Consider the following 22,758-nt stretch of genomic DNA (forward strand, 5'->3'; position numbering starts at 1 on the left):
TGAGATCGAGCCCTGAGTCAGGCTCTGTGCCACAGAGCTTGCGTGAGTGGGATTCTCTCTCTCCCTCTCCTTTTTGGCCCCTCCCCCTTCTCTCTTTCTCAAAATAAATAATCATTTTAAAAAATCAATACATATTTTTAAGAAAATAAAGAGGATCTCTGTATGTTGCATTGACTCATGATTACATGGAAGCATTCTTAAGACAATCTGTAGGTTTACAGGAATAATTTGTTATACCATAAATAGCCAGTGGTGATTTCAACTTACATCAATTATTCTCTAGGGATTATTTTATAATAATAATCATAATATCTACATATAGCCATTTCAAAATAAATTGTTTTGATTTTTCTTTCAGGAGTTTTGGGTCAAGAACAATGTAATGTTATCACGCTCTTAACTAATTAAAGAGAGAAGATTAAAGGGTTAATGCCTCTCAAGAATTTTACTTAATAATTTTCTAGTGTGGAACCATGACAACATGTGCCCAGAGAATCAGTGTCTGAGAATAGCATGAGACAAAGAATTTAAGAAAGAAGGAAATAAATTTTATCAGTCTAATACTGCAAGCTTTTGGATGAAAATGCCCTTTTGACATAACATCTCCCCAGATGAAAATTTCTTCACAGACAGAAAAATGAATGGTGTTTCATTAAAAGTGGCATGTCTGACTCAGAGATTTATGTACACTGCATTGGAAATGAGATGCACACATATTTCTAAGATATATTAATTATGACAAATACAAAGCAGTTGTTTATGGCTTTTAACCAGCTAAAAGAAGAAAAAGGAAAGCTGTTTGTGGAATATTTGCAAATAACTTCAAAAGTACTTCTGAAATAAATCATTGTAATAGTTGGCTTATCAGTGAAAGTCCCAAAGTTGATGGCGTTTGGCTTGCTAAATGGGGTAAGCAAAAACAATTTAACATGTTGCTGGAAGTATGTATTTTTTTTTCTCTGATTCAGTTCAACTTTTTGAGTTAACTTGACTTAATTATAAAGTGTAAACAAGACCATCTCTATAGGTAAATCACTTTATAAACTATGTATGCATAAACACAATTCCACAGCCCCACTGCCACAATCCATCCATCTGTCCATTTACTTACCCCTTATACAACTTTGAGTATTTAGATGCCCAGATAAATAATTTTTACCCATCATCAGATCATTATATTTTGAGCACAGTTGCAATGGACGATTGGCAAGGTAAGATTTGTAACATATTCTAAGCTGGTTAGACTTTCCTGAGGGTGCTGGGAAGCCATTGAAAACATTGAGTGATATAATCAGAATTACACTTGTGAAAAATCACCTCAGCTGCTTCATGGGGAATTGGAAAGGAGCAAGAATAGAATGGCAGACCAGACAGGTGACCACATATCTATTGCCATGTGATACCAGCTGGGAAAAGTGTGGCAGTCAATATAATTGGACAAAACTGGGAAGTAGAATCCAGAGGACCTGGTAGTTGATTAAACGCGTAGGCTCACAGAGAGGAGTCAAAGGTAGAGCAAAAGGAAATAAGCTTATGTGGGAGGAAAGGCACTTCCTTCATTGGAGGAGAAAAAAGTAGGAAAAATCCCCGTGGCAGTTCTTTTTGAAGTTTTGGTACCAGATCATGAGGAGTTTCTTGGTTAGTTATCTTTGGGTGATGGAGGTGAGATATACTCCAAAGGGAAATGGGAAGGAGAGGGACCAGAGGTTTGGAATTCACGTAAGGACATGTACATGAATCATATATATATATATTTAGAGTATTGACATGATCAGAATCAAAGAGGTTCTAATTACAGAAAACCAGAAAGAAGGATCTAACCGAGGTTAAATACAAGACTAAAAGACTCAATCAAAATAAAATAGTTTATACAGGTGAAAAGTAAGTTGAGCAAAGATATGCAACATGAATGCAAAGAACGAGGAAGCAAGGAAGAGCCTATTAACATCAGATGAAGTAGAATTACATGAAAAATTCAAACATGAGAGAGGAGGCTCTTAGAAATTTTCAAATAAAAGTTACCATTTATAATCTAGAAATATAAAACCCTTTGATATATTTCCCCAGCGTGCTGCTAGGCATACCTTTCATGTTATCATTCCAGGCAGCAAAATCTCTAGCATCCATTAATCTTATAAATTTCATTCCTGATGTTCACTTATAGATGCTGACTGTAAGAGACAGGCTGTATTTACATGAATCGTATCTATTTTAGAGTGTTTGCACAATGAGACCACAAAGATTTTAAAAAGTATAAGTTGCCAAACCAGATGTGAGAACTCTGGGACACCATAAAAAAAAATGTTAAAATGTAGGAGTTTGCAGCAATTGGCAAGAGACTATAATACTGGAATGAAACTCTACCATAATGAATATCAACTGAGAACACTGAAGACAATAATTCGAAGGAAAAAAAAAAAAGATAATACCACTTGATTATTTGATAATGAAGAGCCTGTAAGAGTTTACATGTTTAACCCACTGAATCTTTACAAAGTTTGTATACGGAGCTACTACTGTCAATCACTACTGAACAGATAAGGTCAACGAACCTCAGACCAGTTACATAACTCCCCAAGGAAACAGCTAAGACAGCAGAACTGAAATTTGGACCCAGGCAATCTGTCTCCAGAGCCAGGGCCCTAAATCTCTGTAAGGTACTGGATTCACTCACACTGATTAAATATCAACGCAGATATTTGCATTGAATCAAATGAGGGGATTACTGGCCTCACAAATGGGGGATGTTCCTTTCTCTTCGATTTTCTATTGTTACCTCTCTTTTTTTTTTTTTTTTACAAGAGAACAAATCTACACTTTTATTTATTTACTTTTCAGTAAATTTAAATCCGTGAGGGGTACAGCATCACACTGATTCTGTGACCAATGGCAGGGAGGTTGCTTCAGAAATAGCTTGAACCAAACCACTGTTTCCATGAGCATAAGCTACTTTTCCCCAGATTACCCTGCTTTTGTTTGATTTGCCACCAGGAGTCACTGTGTTGCTCTTTGCTTTGTACACAGAAGCGCATCTCTTGCCTGGATAGAATTCAGTTTAATCTCGAGTATAAACACCTTCAATTTTAAGAGCCATGTGCTCCCTCTGGATCTGGAGACCCCAAGGACAGCCAGCAAAAATGGCCTTGGACCACAGCCTTCCAGACATATTTGTCATTTTAGGAGTCCTGTTCCCAGCAGGCCTCCACAGGCTCCAAGATGGTGGAAATGCAGTTCTATTGTTAACTCTTCCTTAAACATTTGTTAAGATTCTCCAGGGAAATCCTGTGGGCATGAAGAATTTTTCTTAAGGAGTTTTTAAATTACAAATTCAGCTTCATTAATGGTTATAGGATTATTCTAGTCATTGATTTCATCTTGATTGACTTTGAGTAGTTTGTAGATTTTAAGGAATTGATCATTTAAGTTATTGAATTTATGAATATAAATTTGTAGTTTGCTCTCATTATCCCCTTAATAGCTATAAGATCTGTGCTAATATCCTTTGATTCACTCCTGATATTGGTGATTTGTGTCTTCTATCTCTGTCACTTTTACTAGAGATGTATAAAATTTATCATATATTTTTTTAAAGAATCAGTGTTTAGTTTTAGTTCTTGATTTCTACTCTTGTTTTTATTCTTTTTTCCCTACTACTTGCTTTAGGGTTTTTTTTTTTCTTTTCCTAGTTCTTTCAGTAGAAATTGAGATTATTGTGAGGCTTTTCCTCTTTTCTCATGCAAATGTTTAGTGCTATAAATTTCCCTCTCAGCACAGCTTCAGCTGCATCCCACAAATTTTGATAGGTTATATATTATTTTCATTTATTTCTATGTATTTCTTAATTCCTTTGACTCAAGGATTGTTTAAAGAGCACTGTGTAATTTCCATTTGTGTTTGTAGATATTCCTGTTGTCTTTCTGTTACTGACTGATAGTTTTATTCCATTTTGGTCAGAAAACATACTCTATATGGTAAAAGTTTCAGCTGCCATCACTTAGAATGAAGATAATGCAGTGAATTTGCAGCTCCAGAAAAAAATAAGACTAGAAAACAGAATATTCATATGATATGTTGGTTAATATTGGCTGCAATTTGACAAGGACATTTAAAAGAGAGACAAGCCTTAGAAAGGAATTTGCCATGTTACAAGCAAAAATGAAAAGAGATGGGGAAGTCCAGAAACTCTCTCATCCCTAATGGCTAAAAAAGATAAAACTGAGTATGCATATGGGTAACAAAGGCAGATTACTATTCAGCCTTGAGGCAAGAATCAAATGAACCATATGGCCAGCATATCTGTTGTTAAAATCTCTAAATGGATTAAGATGTCAAAGAGGGAGGATGCAATTAAGGATTTGGCAACTCATTAATTTTTTTCTCTGCTTCTTACATTTTCCAATGGATGGTGCCAAATCTTTTGGACTCCAAGCTTCTCCCCACATTCAATGCACTGGAAGGAGCTCCAGGGAAACCAAAAGAACATAAAATAAAGAACAATGAGTGGAAAAGAGTGAGGAACTGAAGTATAAATGCAAAAGACTCACTGTTTCAGATAAGGGATATAGTTTTTGTCTCCCCATGAGAGGAGAAAAACAGTTGATGAGAAAACGGGCTCTCTGTGTAAGGAGACTTTAAACTTTTCCAGAGATGTTTTGGCTGAGCAAAGGTGAGGAGGGGCTGGGAGAAGAGAAGGAAAGTTATAAAGTGATGAATGGAAGAGGAAGGGGTGACAGAGGGGGCAGATAAGCAGCAAGGGAAGGGATTCTGGACCATTCTGTCCTCACATATGAGTTTTCTGCACTCAACAGCCCATCACCTGCGCACAGCCCAGCATCCAATATTCAACATTTTAATCCTTGAGCAGAGTCCACACCTCTTAGTAGAGAAATATATGAAATTAAAACATAAAGAATAAATGTTATCAATAGGACAGAAATTGGGCCAGGGTGGGGGAAGGATGGAGGAAACACAGAAGGACCACCTATGGTCATTGATATCCCTATGTTTACGGTATGAGCCATGTATCAGTTTCCTGGGGAGCAGTAACAAATTACTACAAACTATGTAGCTTAAAACAAAAAGATATTGTCTCAGAGTTTTGTAGGCCTGAGATCTGAAATCACGGTGTCATCTGGGCCATGCTCTTTCCAGAAGCCCTAAGTGAAAATCTGTTCCTACTTGCCTCTTCCAGCTTCTGGTGGCTGCAGTGTTCATTCCTTGGTTTGGGTTTCCATTCCTTCAATCTGTCTCTGTGGTCACATTGCCTCCTCTTATGGGTATGCTCCAAATCCCCTCCCCCACCCTCCACCCCATCCCCACCCCTGTCAACTGCCTCCCTCTTGTAAGAATACATGCCCTAGCATGGAGATCCCACCTGGATAATACAGGATGGCATCCCCATTTCAAGATCCTTAATTTAGTCACATCTTCAAAAAAGACTTTTTCCAAATAAGGTTTACAGGTTCCAGAATTAGAACTTGATATCTTTGGGACCACCATTCAGCCCATTACAAACAGTAATTAAGTGAATTGATTTAGGATGATACATTTGCTAGGATATATTACAAATATATAATAAAAATCCAACTTTGCCCCAGTGACAAGGATCTATGAGTGGCTGTTTCTTCAGAATTTCATTTCTTAATGCATACATTAAAGAATTGAGCTTTAGTTATTTTGTTAGCAGAAATAAAGGAGTTATTTGCTGTAACAACTCAAATTTAGGTTTTATATTATGCTGCTATTTCCTTCACATCAAATATTGACTAAGAGATTTGCTTTTATTTTAATTTCCACATCACCTGTTGCTCTGCCTACTTTCCAAACTGCTGAACAAATTGAACAAATGCAGAAGAGGTCCATCTTATACAGGGCTATTTATAAAGCTACTTCTGTAGCACAAGGAGTTCCTTATATTTTAGGAAGTTGTGACAACTTTAATCAAAAAATATTTCACCAAAATTTTGATCCTCTTCAATACATAGGAATTTATAAATGAGGTGGAATTTACATAAAAATATGTTTGGGAGAGAACTGAAAAGTGTTCTCCCAATGCAAAGCAATCAGGAATACATACACAATCTATAACCAAGGCTCAAAGACAACATTTGCAAGCACTAAACTTTGAGAAAGCAGCTGTGAGGTATTATAGATACCGAGGTATTAGAAATACAATATAATATTGATTTTCCTATATATTTTAAATATTTTTTTCTGTGTGAATAAAATCACCACATAGTATTGTGGAAAATCTGGAAAATGCCAGGAATATATTGTCTAATTGCCTGCTATCTAACCACATAGCTATATATGCTTTATACAATTTTACCATTTCTGTGCGGGTATATAATATTTAAATAGCATTGGAATCCTGTTATACATGCTTTTTACTCTAACCAGTTTGTGTCATGTAACAATCCATAGTGAGAATTTCTCCATAACACTGAATGGTGAAACATGGCTCAGAGTGTGGATATGCAAAAAAAAAAAAAATTTTAAATATCTCCCTGTTATTATACATTTTTAAAGTTTTATTTATTTATTTTTGCTATTCAAAAATTAACTTCAGTAATCATCCCTGTAGGTCAATCTCTGTACTTGCTTATTATTACTTCCTAGATTAAAAGGTCAAATTACTAAACCAAAAGATAGGGATGCTTTTGTATTAACTTCCAAATTACATTCTAGAAAGGTTGTATCCATTAACAGTCTCATATGCAGTCTGTGGCACTATTCATTTTACAGAGATAAAAGAGATAACAAGATAAAACTTGATATTTTTTATTTTTAATCTTTAATAATTTTAGAGGTGAAAGTAGTATCTCAATTTATATTTAATTACTAGTGAGGTTGAGCATTTGTTTATATATTTGTTTCTTGGCCATTGATATTTCATTTTTATTAATTTCATTTGTATGATTTGACACAATTCTAAGTTGTTCAACTGTTTCTTATATAGTCTGTATGAACCGGATAGGAGACAATGAGTATCTTCAACTTTACTAGAGAAAACCAAACTGTTTTTGTTTTCCAAAAAGTTTCACATCCTCACCCAAACATTATATTTTTAGACTTTTAAATTTTACTTATTTGGTGGGTATTGTGTTTCTCATTATAACTTTGATTTGCATTTTTGTAATTGTTAACGACATTGACTTTGTCATATATTTGTCACCCAGCTGGATTTTGTGAATCTCTTTCTAGCAGACTTTTTCTCATTGTGTGTGTGTGTGTGTGTGTGTGTGTGTGTGTGTGTGTGTGTGTGTGTTTTATATGCTACTTATTTTGTAGGTAATTATGTCTTTTTAAAAGATACCTGCTTATTGCTGGTATACAGAAATACAATTGATTGTTTATACTTAGTTTGTATCTATTAATTTTGTCAAAGTCCCTTATTAAGTCAAATAATGCATTTGATCTTATTTTGTATTTTCTGTATAGACAATGATAATGTAAATTCTTCTTTCCAATCTTTAAATCTCTAAAGAATTTATTTATTCATTTGTTCATTCATTCATTCTTCCTTCCTTTGGCTGCACAGCACTGGTTGGAAGGTCCAGTTCAATGAAGAGAAGTAGCATTGGTGGGCACTCTTGACTACTTTCACTTTCTAAAGGGAAATCTTAATTGTTTCATCATTAATAGTGATGTTTTCTCTAAGTTTCTTTGTGCTGCATTTTGAGTTCATTTTTTCATATTTAAATTTTATCTCACTAATTCCCTCTTCTACTTTGCTATGATGCTTAGCCCTTGCTCTGAGTTTCTAAACTCAGATATTATTTGTTTTATTTCTAACAAACTTTTTGGTTCATGTTCACCAATCTTCTTGGTTACCTTTGATGATCTCTTGTTCCTAGCATATATTCTTCTTTCCTTATATACTTTCTTCTTTGCTTTATTTTGATTTCTTTAAATGTATTAGATATACTAATTTTAGATCCTGTATGTGACAGACCTCATAACTACAGCCTCTGTGGATGAATTGGTTATTGGCTATTCCTAATGACTCTTATTCATGATGACTTCTTCACTTGTTTACTTTGAGAAGTTTGATTGTGAGTTCATTTTCCTCTGGAAAACTTGTATCCATGGAAATTCTTTGAGGCTCATATTTAAGGCTTTCCTCTCCAAAGGAGATAAACATCGGTTTTTATCAAAAGTTTTCAGCACTACCAATTAGATTTGAATTTAAACCAAATTTTCAGACTGTGTTCAGGGTTTCTTTGGGCTAACATAATCATATGAATTTTGTTCCCTCCGAGGTGACAGCTGGCCTGAGATTATAAAGAATAAAGAGAATCTTTTTCCCCTTCTTTCAGAAATAAAGTTGAGGAGGACATGTTGTTTTATGTTTCTTTGTGGAATTTTTCCCTCTTGGGGTTTAATCTCTTAGAGTTGTGACTCTCTATGTGTTTTATTTTATTATAATTGCCACATATGACTATTAGAGTTCTCTTTAATCAAAATAAAGGTTGCCTTGAGCAAAGTACATTCTTCACATTTCCCTCCCAAATAATACATTTCTCTATAAAAGACTGATTTCTAACTTAATTATTTTTAGAATTTTAAAATTATATAACTTTAAGATGTTGAAAACTCTGTAGCAAGAAATAATAATAACACAGAGATAAATTAATGTGGTTGCATAGTGATATATGTTTTAAATTAATGCATTTTAGATGGAGTATCCTTATAGACACACTTTCTCCTCTAATTCTCCAAAAAGAGCAAAATCATTGATGAAAGTATGAATCCTCACATAATGAAGATTACAATTTCTTGTAAGAAAAGGTACTCACAACCCAATTGATGATACTAATCAATATTAATAAATTGTATAATTATTTGTAATTACCAAACTTTAAAAACTTAGAAACTCAGAAAATTCGTATTCTTCCATATTAGATGTTATTAGGTTGTGTAATAACAATCTTATTTTCAACTACTGAACCTCAACATTTCCAAAATTTGTCAAATACCTTTAAAAAGAATACCAACAGATGAACTTAGTTCTCAGCATTGAAAATAAGATAGGGATCTTTTTATAATGGATGAATAAATACCCTTATGTTAAACTGCTCTAATGCTTGTCATCTAGTATTAGGTCTATTAATGTTCAATTGAAATGAGAAACATATGGATCTTAATAGATATGTATAGATATAAATATGTATGTATGGTCCTGATATATATTCTCTTAATACACCCTAAATTTCATTTCATCTCAAAGTCAGTCAGAAAAATTATCATCCTTGGTTACAGATCCAATTATTTTGGTCCCTCATGAAAACTGAAATATTGTCATCCTATAAATAGAAAAATACACAGGTTTTTAAGGTCAGACTATAGAGAGTAATATTCCTCTTTAACTTATAATAAATGTTATTCAATAAAAGACAAGGTACCCCATATCACATCTTTATTAATATAACTCACAGTACACAATGCTTTTCTATCCTTAATAATCTTATAAGCAACATAATCCAAATAACGGGACATAATTCAAATGTGAAAAAAGTCATCCTCTCACATAATTAATATTGCTAGATGGCTTTTTCTTCGGATCTTAGTACATGTGACAATGATATGATTCATATATTCAAGAGGGTAATTAAACTGCCACATGTTCAAATCAAATTCAGGACAAAACTGATTAAAAATGTCAATTTCTAGCAAAAATGACTGATTGGCTTAATGCACGGAATGTGCTGAAATAGCCAGAAAAGCAAGTTTTACAGGAAAAGAAAGGTGTATTTGTCTCCTGTTGCTGCTATAAATCATTCCCACAAATTTAGTGGCTTAAAGCAACACAAAATTATCCTCATACTTTTTTGGAGTTCAAAAGTCTAAAATGGGTCTTACGAGGCTACAATCAATTTGCTTTATTTACCTCTATCTGGGCAGTACCTACCCCAGTTCCTAGGCCCTACAAGGAGGTGACTACATGAATGACCAGAAGAACTGTAAACATGGAAGATACCACAAATTCCTGGAAAACCAAGAATCAAAGTGCTCTGATGCCATCCCTCTTGACTAAAAAGCAGGCTATCTAGAAGAACATAGAAACAAGAGAATGAACAGTTTGAAATCAGAACTGTGAGACGTGCTGAGTAATTTCAGGCATATATTCTCAGCAGCATCCCTGAGACAGTTGTAAGGTAGCTTCATACAAGGATGCTAAAGATCATAAGGTCAATCACGAAATATCAGAGAATATGTCTTTCACACTAGTCAAGGTGGATGGGTGTTGGCCCAGGGTGAATCCAGCCTCTTTGCTTTAGGCACATCTTGTTCCTTCCTAGAATATCAAGATTGCCAGGGGTACACAGCACCCTCAGTGAACACCGAGTAGTGTTCTCCTACATGTATAAATGCCTAAGCCTTTCTAGACATCTAGTGCTTTTGGCTAGGAAGTTTCACACCTCATTTTGAAGGATGGTTTTCTTGTCATGATTATATTAAGGCATAAGGAAGGCATTTGGAGGGATGACTAGACCAAACCACTGAAGGGTAATCAGTTAACACACATCACATGATCCAGGACCCTATATAGAAGTGGCACTGTGGTACATGATTAAATTTAAACATGATTTCTGTCTGCAAATGTCTTATTAGAAATAAAGGAGAATGATTCCCTGTAGCATAGGCTACAAAGAAATTTTTATGGGAAGTTGAATAGTCTTGCCACAGCCTGATAATTTGTTAAGTTTCTTCAAGAAGAAATCTACAATATTGGCACTTCAGAGGGGAGAAAAGTCTTATACCTATGCAGCCAGTTTAGCTGGTTTAGTTTCTTAGCAGACGTTTTTAAAATCACATTTGACTTAATGTGGTCCCACACAGTTTATGAGTCAATGTGAGTGCTGTTTTACTGGATTTTTTTTTCTCCTTAGGGAAGATAGGGTTAATAGACAAGGTAAAATGAAATCCCAGTGAACTCCCATTGCATGAGTCCTGGCAATAACAATAATCATCATTTTGTATCTTCTTGGAAATACTTTCAAAGTTTTACAGTAATAGGACCCTAAAAAATAAGAGTGTATCAGAACATACAAATAAATCATTTTACTAAAAATGATTCCAAATTTTAAGAAAAGCTTGAGTACTAGGTTTTTAAAAATACATTAACACTTCACATGGATGTCAGTGTGGTATAACGGAAAGAACACGGTCTTTCGAATTAAATGGACTTTGTCCAAACCTTAGTCCAAATCAGTATTACTAACTGGCAAGATAAGCTTGGGGAAACATTCTGAAACATTAGAAGAGATAAAGTGCCACACACAGTGACTAGTCAGAGTAGGTCCATATTATGTATGTTAGCTCCCTCTCACTTGAACAAGGACAAACACAATTCTACAGTAGCATCTTCTCTCTGACTCCTCCCTCCCCATTGTCTAGTTGCTGTTCATCATTACAAGACCTTAATATGAATATGAAGATGAGTGTATCCTACCATCAGATGGCCATTCATTTTATCTATATCTTGTCTAGCTCTCAATTAAAAACAATACTTAAGGGCTAGAACACACTGGACTGGGCAGCACGAGAGGACAGGGGAAGAAGTAGGAAAGAAAAGCACAGAGAGGGTTGCACCAGACAGACTGAAAATTCAGAGATTTCAAGACCAGAGTTACTCCTCAACAGAAGTCTTGCTATTCACCGGTGAGTAAATCCTGCCATTTCCACTCATGGACAAATAGAGTCTCTTCTTCAAAAAGCTAATCCTGAAATATATGGCTATGCTTTTCATTTTCTATGGGGCCACTCCCTCACAGTGTACTGGATGATTCAGCATACCTACAGTGTCCCCTGGCTTCTCCCCACCCACCACCCCCCATTCTGAATTTCAGAAGATTGTTTGACCCATTTTACATCAAATTGAGATAGCACTGTATTTTTTAGCACGATATTAATCAAATCACATTTTGATTAGTTGTTTTGTGTTTCTTTCCAAACCACTCCTGGAAACCTTCAAACTTACCTCTTATCCAGTTTCCTTGCTGGCTACTTCATTAAGAAGGTTGAAGGAACCTATAAAGTGAGTCCTTCCTTCACCCTCCATATTTCTCCTCATCTAGACTGATCTTCTGCTCAATTCTTTATACCTTAGGAGAAGGTGATTTATTTACATTCGCTTTGAATCTCAGCCTCTCTTATTTGCATTATGTGACAGCCTCATGACTAATCTCTCTGCTTTGGCTACACCAATATTTGAGACAGTCATTCTCATTAGACAATTCAGAACATGTCACTCCTTTCTCCAAAATGTTTCCATATCTCTTTAGGGCCTAAGGGCAAGTGCCAGATCCTCATGATGGCGTATGGAAATCATCACAAGTTCCATCTGCCTTCTCCAATATCAGTGTCTACTGCATGTCCTCCCCTTTCCAGGTTATTAGGTAATTTTCCAGATCCTAACCATTCTGTGGCCTTCCACACCTCCATACTTTTGCTCATGAGTTTTCCCTTTCAGCTTTATATATCCTTTCTGCCTTTTCTCTACTAATGACCTCTCAAGGCTGAACTCAAAATTATCTCTTTCATATGTTTCTCTGATTTCCCAAACTGGAATTAATTTCCTCTTTATATTTTTTGCTGTTTCTTTCTCAATTACAAGATTTATCACATTCCCCTTTATATTTACCAGTTTGCTCCTCCCTCTCTCTCTCTCTCTCTCTCTCTGTCTAGAGGAGACTGTAGCTCCTTGATGTGAAAGTAAGTGTTAGCAATCTGCTTTCCCAGAGTACAGAGGACAATGTTTTGATTATAGCAAGTTTCAGTAAAGACTTGGTGAATGATTAAACACAAAAGAAGGTGTTATTTATTTATATTTCCCATTGCTACTATTGACTCTCATGGCATGAATTAAAACAGTAAAATTGCTGAAACACTAAGTGGACATTTTCTTCTTTACAATCTTACAAATAAACTTTAGGGACTTTGAGGAATGGGCAATCCCCTGCCAGATGTCCTCAGCCTGAAAAATTCCTAACTTGGGACTGAATTAAAGGAACTGCTCCCTAGGTCCAGGATACTAGGATTATGTTAAAGGCATAAACCCAATAAAGTGCCAACTGCTTTCTGCCCTGCGGAAAATCCCTAGAACTCTACAGACCTTACAGTCACTTCCGATAGGGAATATAGGCTTGGAACTCTTAAAAACACTACAGCCTCTTGCCAGGTAAAACCTAGAAACAGCAAGGAAAGTGAATGATCTTGGATGGCATTAAATTTGTCTTATTTGACTTGCAAGAGACAGAATTTATTATATGAAACCCAGTGACATCTGAAGATTCAGCTTATCTAGAAAACCACATGGGTATTAAACTCTTTGAATCTATAATTCCACAATAGTACCTACCTGATTAACTCCATCACCACTATCACATATTACCTATGATCTTAAGCATTTCCTGAAGCAGAGGCAAGGTTCTCATAAGAGTACGGAATGGGGGCTGCCTGGTGAATCAGCATATATTTGGTGGGATAAATGAACAAGTTTGGAGAGCCCACCAGTTTCTCCTCTAACAAAACAAACGAAACCCATTCTATCAATACACCTGCTTTAGACTACATCAAAATGAAAAGTGAGAATATAAAACTCTCCTAGGGAAGCTGTTCTACATATCATACTGCCTCCCACTTGTGTTTGCTCAAGGTCTTGGTGTTAATTTTAGAGAATTATAAATATACATTTAGGGCTCAGTTGTTTTCTGACTTTACCTAAAAGTTCTAATTATAAATGATTAAACTGTGCCGAAGTGATTTGAACTTTTTAGGGGGAAATTACTGTATAAATGCATTGCAACTATTAAACCACTGCTGATAGAAAGCATCCACTCCTTTGGGTGCAGGCGATGCTACCTACTACTACCAATAATGAGTTTATTCTCCAACCTACAAATCAGACTAGATGTGTTGATTCTCCAAGGACTTCTACAGTTATTAGAACTGAGAGATGGTCTTACCCCTTCTATGGCTAAAATAATAGAATTTTTATTATCATTACTAAAATGAAACATTTTTATTTACACAGTCTAGGACATGTTTCTCACCTCTGTCTGAATTACTGATGGCCAAAGAGAAGTTTCCCATCTAGCACGTGACTGTGCTGGGAATCCTTAAAACTAAAAATAGGCTATGACTTTGTTATAAACTTGACATATGAGCTTCTTCAAACAAGGAGATGTTTAGACATGAACTTTTCCACTTACCATAATTTCAAATTGCAACCAACTCATTCTGGGATAATGGCTAATATCTCTTCTCAACTATAATGTCACTTTTCCTTCAAGGGAATTCTCTGTAATCCACAGTAACCTGGTTTTTCTGTTTCCCCCACTCGTGCGTTATCTATCCCTAAATCTTAGTGTGTTTGAATTTTTCCATTAAAAAATTTAAATATATAAAAACCTGGGTAAAGTTATGTTTTTTATAAAGTAGACTTGAGAATATGTCTTACAGTTCCTGTTATGGAAAACCCTTAATGTTCTATCATAAAATTATATTTATGTACCCCGTAAAAATGTTCTTTTTAGCCAAATTTTGTACTAGTTCAAGCATATTATTTAAATGGAAACAATTTCAGACTTAAGATGGTAAAAACAAATTCTTTTCAACAAAGATTATTTGTGTTAGCATAATATATGATTATGAAAGATGTTTATTTAGCCTCAATATTTCTATTTTCATAACCTTGAATTAAGTTGTGTGTCATAAAGCTTGAACCCTTTCTGTTTTTACACTGTAGTTATCTTGTCATTATAAATCTTCTTAAAGGATTTCATTTTTATACCTACAATAAAAAGCAATGCAAATTGTAAAATGTAGTATCTATCTTGGTGAGCTGAGGAAAAATAGCTAGTAATTTGCTTGGTAAGTGAAGCAAAATATTAAATGATTTATTATCAGATTTTTATATTGTATTGAGAATCTGTGAAATAAATCTTACCATATTTGAATAATAATGGTGGACAAATCACTTTCAATGACTTCTCTATCATAGTAAAGGAACCATGATTATACTTCATTGATTCAAGAATGATATCTATTTATCACTTTTGACATGACAGAGCTAAGTGATGTTAGGATATAATAAGCTTCCCCTAACGATTTTGAATGTCTGTATTAGGGAGGAGAAAAAGGAGAAAAAAATAACAGTAAATAGTAAGGACAGTGAAGAGAAGTTTGAAGGACTTAAAAAAAAATACAACGGAGGGGAACGTATTGCGTTAAGAGTACAAGTCAAATGTATTTATATGTGAGTGACTGATAGTAATGTGAAATCCCACAGGTCTTAGATGAAGAATACTACAAAAAGTACTCTTAGGTGTGAATCAGATGGACATGCACGTTCTTAATGAAAAAATTAAATATTATAAAGATGCCCATTTTTCTCAAAATAATTTAAAAGTTTAATGTGAAACACTAAACTTGAAAAAAAAAAACCCACTAAACTTGAAAACATATTTTCTAAGTTAACAAAAATTATTTTTAAATACTTTGGAGAAAATAAACATTTTGGGTTAGCTAAAATTTTGGAAAAAAAAAGAAAAAAGTTTAATTTCTCTGTCAGGTAATAAATATACTACTAAGCTATAATTGTAATAGTTTAGTCTGCAAACAAGAACAAAGCAACAGGTCAACTGAGAGAGTAAAAGAATTCCAGCCTATCATACTAGAATCTATCTATATCTGTAACTTACATTTATATAGTCCCTTTTATTAATTTCATAGAGAATGGAGGAGGGAATATCATGCCAGATATTTAGAAAATAGTATTATTCAGTAAGTATAGCATATTTAGATCTTCAACAAAGAATTATTTGTGGGACAATAAACCATTAGAATACTGGAAGAATTTATAGCTGGAAGGAAACTAAGTTCTAAATTTAGGAAGGATGGTAGAATTATGAAAAATGGTTAATATGAATATTACACTTTTCAGCGTATCAAAAACACTCCAAGAAGATGAAGGAGAAAGTAAGAAAATACTTGCAGAGTGAAAAGTGTCATTAACCTAATGTAGAAAATGCTTATTAAGAATATGGCTAAAACCCCAATAGATACGTTGGCAAAGTAGTTGACAAAATGAACTATAAACACTGGAAATATTGATGGTGAAGATATGTTCAACTTGTAATAATTTTTAAATCTAATTAAAATAACAATGGTGTATCACATCTTAAAGAAATTCACTTTCTATTGCACAGTTGAAAAGAGAAAGAAAATCTTTATTTTTAATAAGAGCTCCAAGTGATTTTTTGAAACTGGTGATTGGGGGTGACTGGAAGTCATGGTGCACAACCACACATTTTACCTCATTTAGATACTGTTACACTTGGCCGTGACTCTCCACATACTCTGCATCATTCATTCATTTTATTTAGTAAATCATATTGAATGCTTATTATGTTCCAGGCACTATTTTACATACTAGAAAAGTAGCAAACACAATACAGATGGATCCCTTCACAGAAACATACTGGAAGGGAATAAACTAAGAGAAATGAGTGGGTGAGTAGGAGGGTTATGGGAATGTTCACTGAGAAAATGACTTTTGAGGAAAGATTAGGAGGTGAGGGGCTAATCCACATGGAGATAACTCAGGGAAGAACATGCCAGGTATCCAGCACAGAAAGTACCAATGCCCTGAGGCCATCACTTTTTTTAAATATAAACTTTCCCAAGTGAGTCTAATGTGCAGCCATTGGTGTAACATTTTCAAGTGAGTGGCCTTAGTATCTAGCACAAGCTGAAAATTCTTAGAAAGAAATGAAGTAGATGCAAGAAATTTTGTCCAAATCTTTCGCCAGCCCAAGGAGAATCAGGACTCTTTATCTTTCAAATGGGCCAGCGAAACCCCCATTACCACTGACGTACATTTCTGCCCATTTGACATTTCTGCCTATATCCCGTTAAAGACATTTTTATTAAATTTTTTAATGTTTATTTATTTTTTGAGAGAGAAAGCGCGAGAGAGCAAACATATACAGGGGAAGGGCAGAGAGAGAAGGGGACAGAGGATCCAAAGCAGGCTCTGCACTAACAGCCCTACGTGGGGCTCAAATTCAAGAACCATGAGATCATGACCTGAGTTGAAGTCAGATGTTTAACTGACTGAGCCACCCAGGCGTCCTGAGACATTTTTAAAATAGGGGGAAACGAAATCAGTTTTTATTTAAGCTAAGGTTTAGAAAACCTCAGCCAGAGCAATACCAAGCGAAAATCACAGTAACATGTTCTGGGTCCTAAAAAAGGAATTATTCCATATATTTTTATTATCATATACAAATCTAATTCATATTCATATTCAGTATAATATCAATGGATATTGATCAATGGATATCAATGGATACCTATCCATGATCAATGGATACCTATAACAGATCAATGGATATCAATATCAATGGATCAATGGATATCAATATCAATGGATCAAGTAAATGTGCAGACAGAAAGAAAAGTGGGTCATCAATGACAATCGCTCTTGTGATACAATATAATGGGTTCTTAATGAACTAATCTAAACAGGATATAAGTTTTAGAAACCTCTTCGAAGACCTAAGCTGATAGTAAAAACTACACACTCCCCTTTCTGTTTATACTTTGAATTTGAACCGCAGGTCAGGAATAAAGCCTGATAGATTTTAATAGAACCTTCAACTGAAGCCTTTCCCCTAAGCTCTAGTCCTGTCTCATGCAAAGTAATGGCAACTATGCGATCCTCTGTTAATAGCCTACTTCAGTGCCTAATTAGGAAGGTGACACATAAAAATACTCCTATCTCCACACTCTTTCAACTGCATGTGTATTACATTAATTCCATTTAATTTATTTAAATCCATAATATATGTCAAAGATCATACAGCATTTTATATCTATCTTACAGTTCAGCCATAAAATGAATTACTGAAAGGTCAGCCCGGTGCTAGGTTTCACTAATTTAATTATGAATTGCTTTTCCCTTTACTATTGAGTGACTAAAATAATGCAACCCTGGATGATGTTTTATAATAATGGAATGCTTTATTAAAGCCATCATTCCAATAAAACATTATTAGTCTACTATTCTCATTCTGGCCATTCACTTCATTTCACTGCAGAGTGATGAAGAAAAAAATAATACCTGCCATTACTTTCATGACCCCTAAACATCAGCAGGTACACATAACACAAGGACAGGGGAAACTTTTTACTACCTTGAAAAGCGAGTCAGTTACACTAACTTATTTAAATATCAAATCACAGGTATTATTATCTTTCTGAATGATATAACTACAATGTCCACCTAGCCCAAAGCCTGTATGTAATGTAAGCTCCCCATTGTAGCCATTCTCCTTAGAAACAGGAGTATAAATAAGGGAGCAAATAATAAAAATACCTACAGCATTTAGAGCATTATAATCAACTCTATTGTTTCTATTTTTGGCGACTTCTTCCTTGTTTTTTCATCTCCTTGTCGTTCAAAATGTAAGACTGAAAACTGATCTGGGTTTTCTCTCCATCATGCTTTTTTCTGGTTTAGAAAGGCATTTGGGGGAAGACTCTCTGTTCCTCTTTACCACAAATCTCCTCCAAAGAGGAGTATATATTTGCTGCATCCATTTCCTCTTCTTCTCTACTTTCTTGAGCACTGTCCAAGCAGTCCAATATCCCCGTACTCCCCCAAAACCACTCTTCAGGGTCATTACTAAGATCTCTGCTGTTAATCTCATGACCAAGTCTCAGTCATCTTATCTGAAGCATTTAAAAGAGTTGTCTCCCTCTCCTCCCTGATACATGTCCTCATGGGACTTACAGGACTCCTCAGTGCTCTGTGAGGAACTCTGATGCAGAGATGCTGCAAACCAGTCCTAACTATAGTGAGATGCAGCACAGGCAGATGTTACATAGATCCAGCACGCCCGGCAGGCTCCACTGCTAGATCCCCGGGGTGTTTGTGAAGTTTATAAGCAAATGGAACAGATTTCCCTGATACTCCCAGTCATCCTTCTGAAGAGCAAGAGCCCGTGATCCAACGATTTATTAGCTCCTAGATAACCAGTTTTGCCCTAAAGTGCACACTCAAGATCCAGAGAGGAACTTAGGGTGAAAGGGAAAAATAAAATAAAATAAATAAAATAAAATAAACACAATATGAAGGGTCTTGCACACCATCAGGATGAGAACATACAATAACACACATGTGAATGACTTAACTCCTTGCAACTCAGATGCTCAGAGACAGGAAATATGTCATGTTCTCTTCAGAGATACAATATGGGGGTGCCTGGGTGGCTCAGTTGGTTGAGCGCCTGTCTCTTGATCTCAGCTCAGGTTACGATCTCATGGTTTGTGGGATCAAGCCCCACATTGGGCTCTGCACTGAGAGCGTGGAGCCTGCTTAGGATTCTCTTTCTATCTGCCCCTCCCCCGCCCTCTCAAAATAAATAAAAATTTAAAAAATAGAGATATAGTGTTGGGGTTTCAAAGATAAGAATAAAAGCCACCAATTAAAGGTGTCAGCAAAGTCTTAGTGAAAGAGGTAGTACTTCATCAGGGCATCACATCCATTCATGCCTTGGAAGGTTCTCAAGTGTAGAGAAGAGGAGCTGCCAGAACAAAATTTTAGAGGTACAAAGAAAAAATAAAGACAAAACCCAGAGAAACAGGATGATAGAGAAGCAATGAGAACTTTGGTTGACCTGGGTCACAGTGTGCATAGAAGGAATTATTTTTATGTAGCAGCCTCCTAATTGGTACTGTCACTTCCATGTTCTACCATCTCTAATACATCCTATGCACCACTGCAGGAAAAGGTATCCCAAATGTTGCCTTTACTAAGTGTCCTCTCAAAACACCCATCCTCACAGGGCGCCTGGGTGGCTCAGTCGGTTAAGCATCCGACTTCAGCTCAGGTCACGATCTCACAGCCTTGTGAGTTCAAGCCCTGCATTAGGCTCTGTGCTGACAGCTCAGAGCCTGGAACCTGCTTCAGATTCTTGTCTCCCTCTCTCTCTCTCTGCCTCTCCCCTGCTCATGCATTAAACATTAAAAAAATAAACATTAAATAAACATTAAAAAAAAACCGCCCTCACTTCCCATGGCTTATGCAATGAAATTCAAACACTCTGACACAATATCCAGGATCCTCTGTAACTCCATTTTCCATGTTTGCTATTGCCGAAAACACACCCCAAACAATCACTACATGGCTACACTATGGTAAGCAATGTATACAACACAAAAGATGGATCAACCAAGGACTTTGCTGGGAAGACATCTCTTCCACTATGCTACTCACATAAGCTTGAAGCTAAATTAAAATATGAAGTAGTTTTTGATTAAATACCAATTATTAAAATCGCCAATAATTACGATAGAAATTAATTAAGCAAATAGAAAACCAGTATATGCTCAAGGAGGAAAGTGAACTTTCCTAAAAAAAAATAACTCAATTTAACTTCATTATTTCTACTTTATAACAATTGTGACAGTTTTCCTGAATCCCAGTGATAAGCTCAAACTTTTGCCTTTGTTTATGAGCAAACGAATAATGTTTCTTAGAATTTGACTTGGTTTCTGCATAAAGGAGAAACTAAGATATGGGGGTTCTAATTCTTATCTATAAATTCCCAGGACTTCAGAGAAGCCAAATAATTGTTAACTATTTAATTTCTTTCAGTCATCATGAAAGACACTGAGTTTCGTCTACCTAGCAAGGTTTATTAGGATGTTAAATAAAAAACATATATTCAACAGTACAATTCTTTAAAAAAAAAATCGTTGCCCATATTAAATATAAGAATAGGCTTAACTACAGAAAAAAGTTTTAAAAGCACAATATTTCTCCTCTTTGATCTAAAAATGAATATGAGTAATAGTTTGGGAATTACCACGGGTATTTCTTTAATCCAATATAGAAAGTCTTCCTTACACATTATAAAACATGGATAATTCACTTCGAACTGGTGGTACGAATTGATACCTTTCACCTACCCATAGCCCAATTTTCTACATTGATGACCAAAGAAATATTTAAAGACAGGTTAAAAACAAATCTTTCATTGCTAAAAACTGGGATGGTGCTAAAAGTCCACGGTCTAGCCTTTGCGACGAGAAAATATGCCCACAAAGAATCAAGAAAAACAACCCCAAACTTAGAAATTCAAAGATATAGGAGCAAAGAGCAGATCCCAAGCCTTTCGGTAGTAATGAGGCTGCTGGCACCATGGCAGCTCATTACTTCCAGCTGACTCTTGAGTCAAATATGCTGAACAGAAAGGGAAGAGGGTAGTGACAACAAACTCACAACAGTAAAGTGCCAGATGGAGAAGGCAGAGGGGACTGCCCCTAACTCTGGATTGTCCTAAAAATACAGAAATAGAAACTTTTCAGGTAGAGTAATGCTTTTCCATGTGGCATGACTGCTCCTTCTATACCTCACTCAGGCCACTACATTTTCATGCTAAAAACCTAGAGTGTATCCCCCATTTTTCTGCAAACTCACATGTACACTGGCAATATTTATTTTATGAATATTAAGTCATTACATTTAAAACCCAACAGATCCTGATTTTCTCAACCAAGTAGAATTTAAGAATTTAAGCTAAGGGAGATACAATTAGAATCCCACTAATGTTTTCTTCTTTTCTGAATTTTCACAAAGAGGACATATTTACAACCCAGTGTGACACATCAAAGCTTTTCTGACTAGCAAGACAGTGTGAGCTCTTATTGATTGAATTGTTGCATGGACAAATATATATAACTACTTGTAATTATACAATTTATTTATAATTAATATATTAATATATAAGGCTGTATTAATCATAAAAAGAATATTATAAAACTATATATATGTGTGTGTGTATATATATATGTACATATATATACATATATATGCATATATATACATATACATACATATACATATATATATACATATACATATATATACATATACATGTATATACATATATACATATGTATATACATATATACATATGTATATACATATATATACATATATATATATCTCCCAGCACATCATTGTTTAAAACCCTGCAATTAAAACACCAGATTAATTGACAATATCTTCACCTGCCAACTCTAGATATAAACTTGCCCTTATTCATAACGTTTTTGCATATTGTCTAGATATGTTCCAGTTAAGTGAGGGTTAGCAGTAATTTTCACAAATTCCTTCTGTTTCTTTATCTGGAATCCAAAGTTTCTAATATGAATACTTATCAATTTAAATTATGTTTAAAACATATATAAATACGCAAATAAGAGGAGGAAGCTAGCTACATGCAAAACTATGTTTAACCATATTCTACAATCTTGAAAACGAGAATCAAATTTGGAAGATCTGTATTACCAGACTTCAACTTATGACTAAGTTACAGTAACCAAAATCATGTGGTACTGGCATATGGGTAGACAAATAAATAAATGGAGCAGGACAAACAGTTCAAAACCAGGCACAGATTCAGAGAAAACTCTTGTGAAACATAAATCTGACAAAGGACTTCTATCCAGAGAGTATACATAACCACTACCAATAAATAAGGCCAACGACCCCATTTTAAACATGGACAAAACACTAAACCAAGAGTTCACATATGAACATATTTGAATAGACAATCAGCAAATTAAAAAGTGCTCAACATCATTGGTCCTGCAGAAAATACAAATTAAAACCTTAACAAGCTGCTACTAGACACCCACTGGAATGGCTAAATTAAAGACCCTGACCGCACTAAGCACTGG

The 22,758-nt window shown here is 35.1% G+C and overlaps 1 pseudogene; it reads right to left on the reverse strand.

Moving 5' to 3' along the window:
• Positions 1 to 2,789: 2,789 nt before the first annotated feature.
• On the reverse strand, positions 2,790 to 3,200 carry LOC112849259 (large ribosomal subunit protein eL33 pseudogene; annotated as a pseudogene).
• Between the last annotated feature and the right edge of the window lie 19,558 nt (positions 3,201 to 22,758).

The sequence above is a fragment of the Puma concolor genome, chromosome D4, assembly GCF_028749965.1.
Source record: "Puma concolor isolate L17-30 chromosome D4, mPumCon1.1.hap2, whole genome shotgun sequence".
Taxonomy (NCBI): Eukaryota; Metazoa; Chordata; class Mammalia; order Carnivora; family Felidae; genus Puma; species Puma concolor.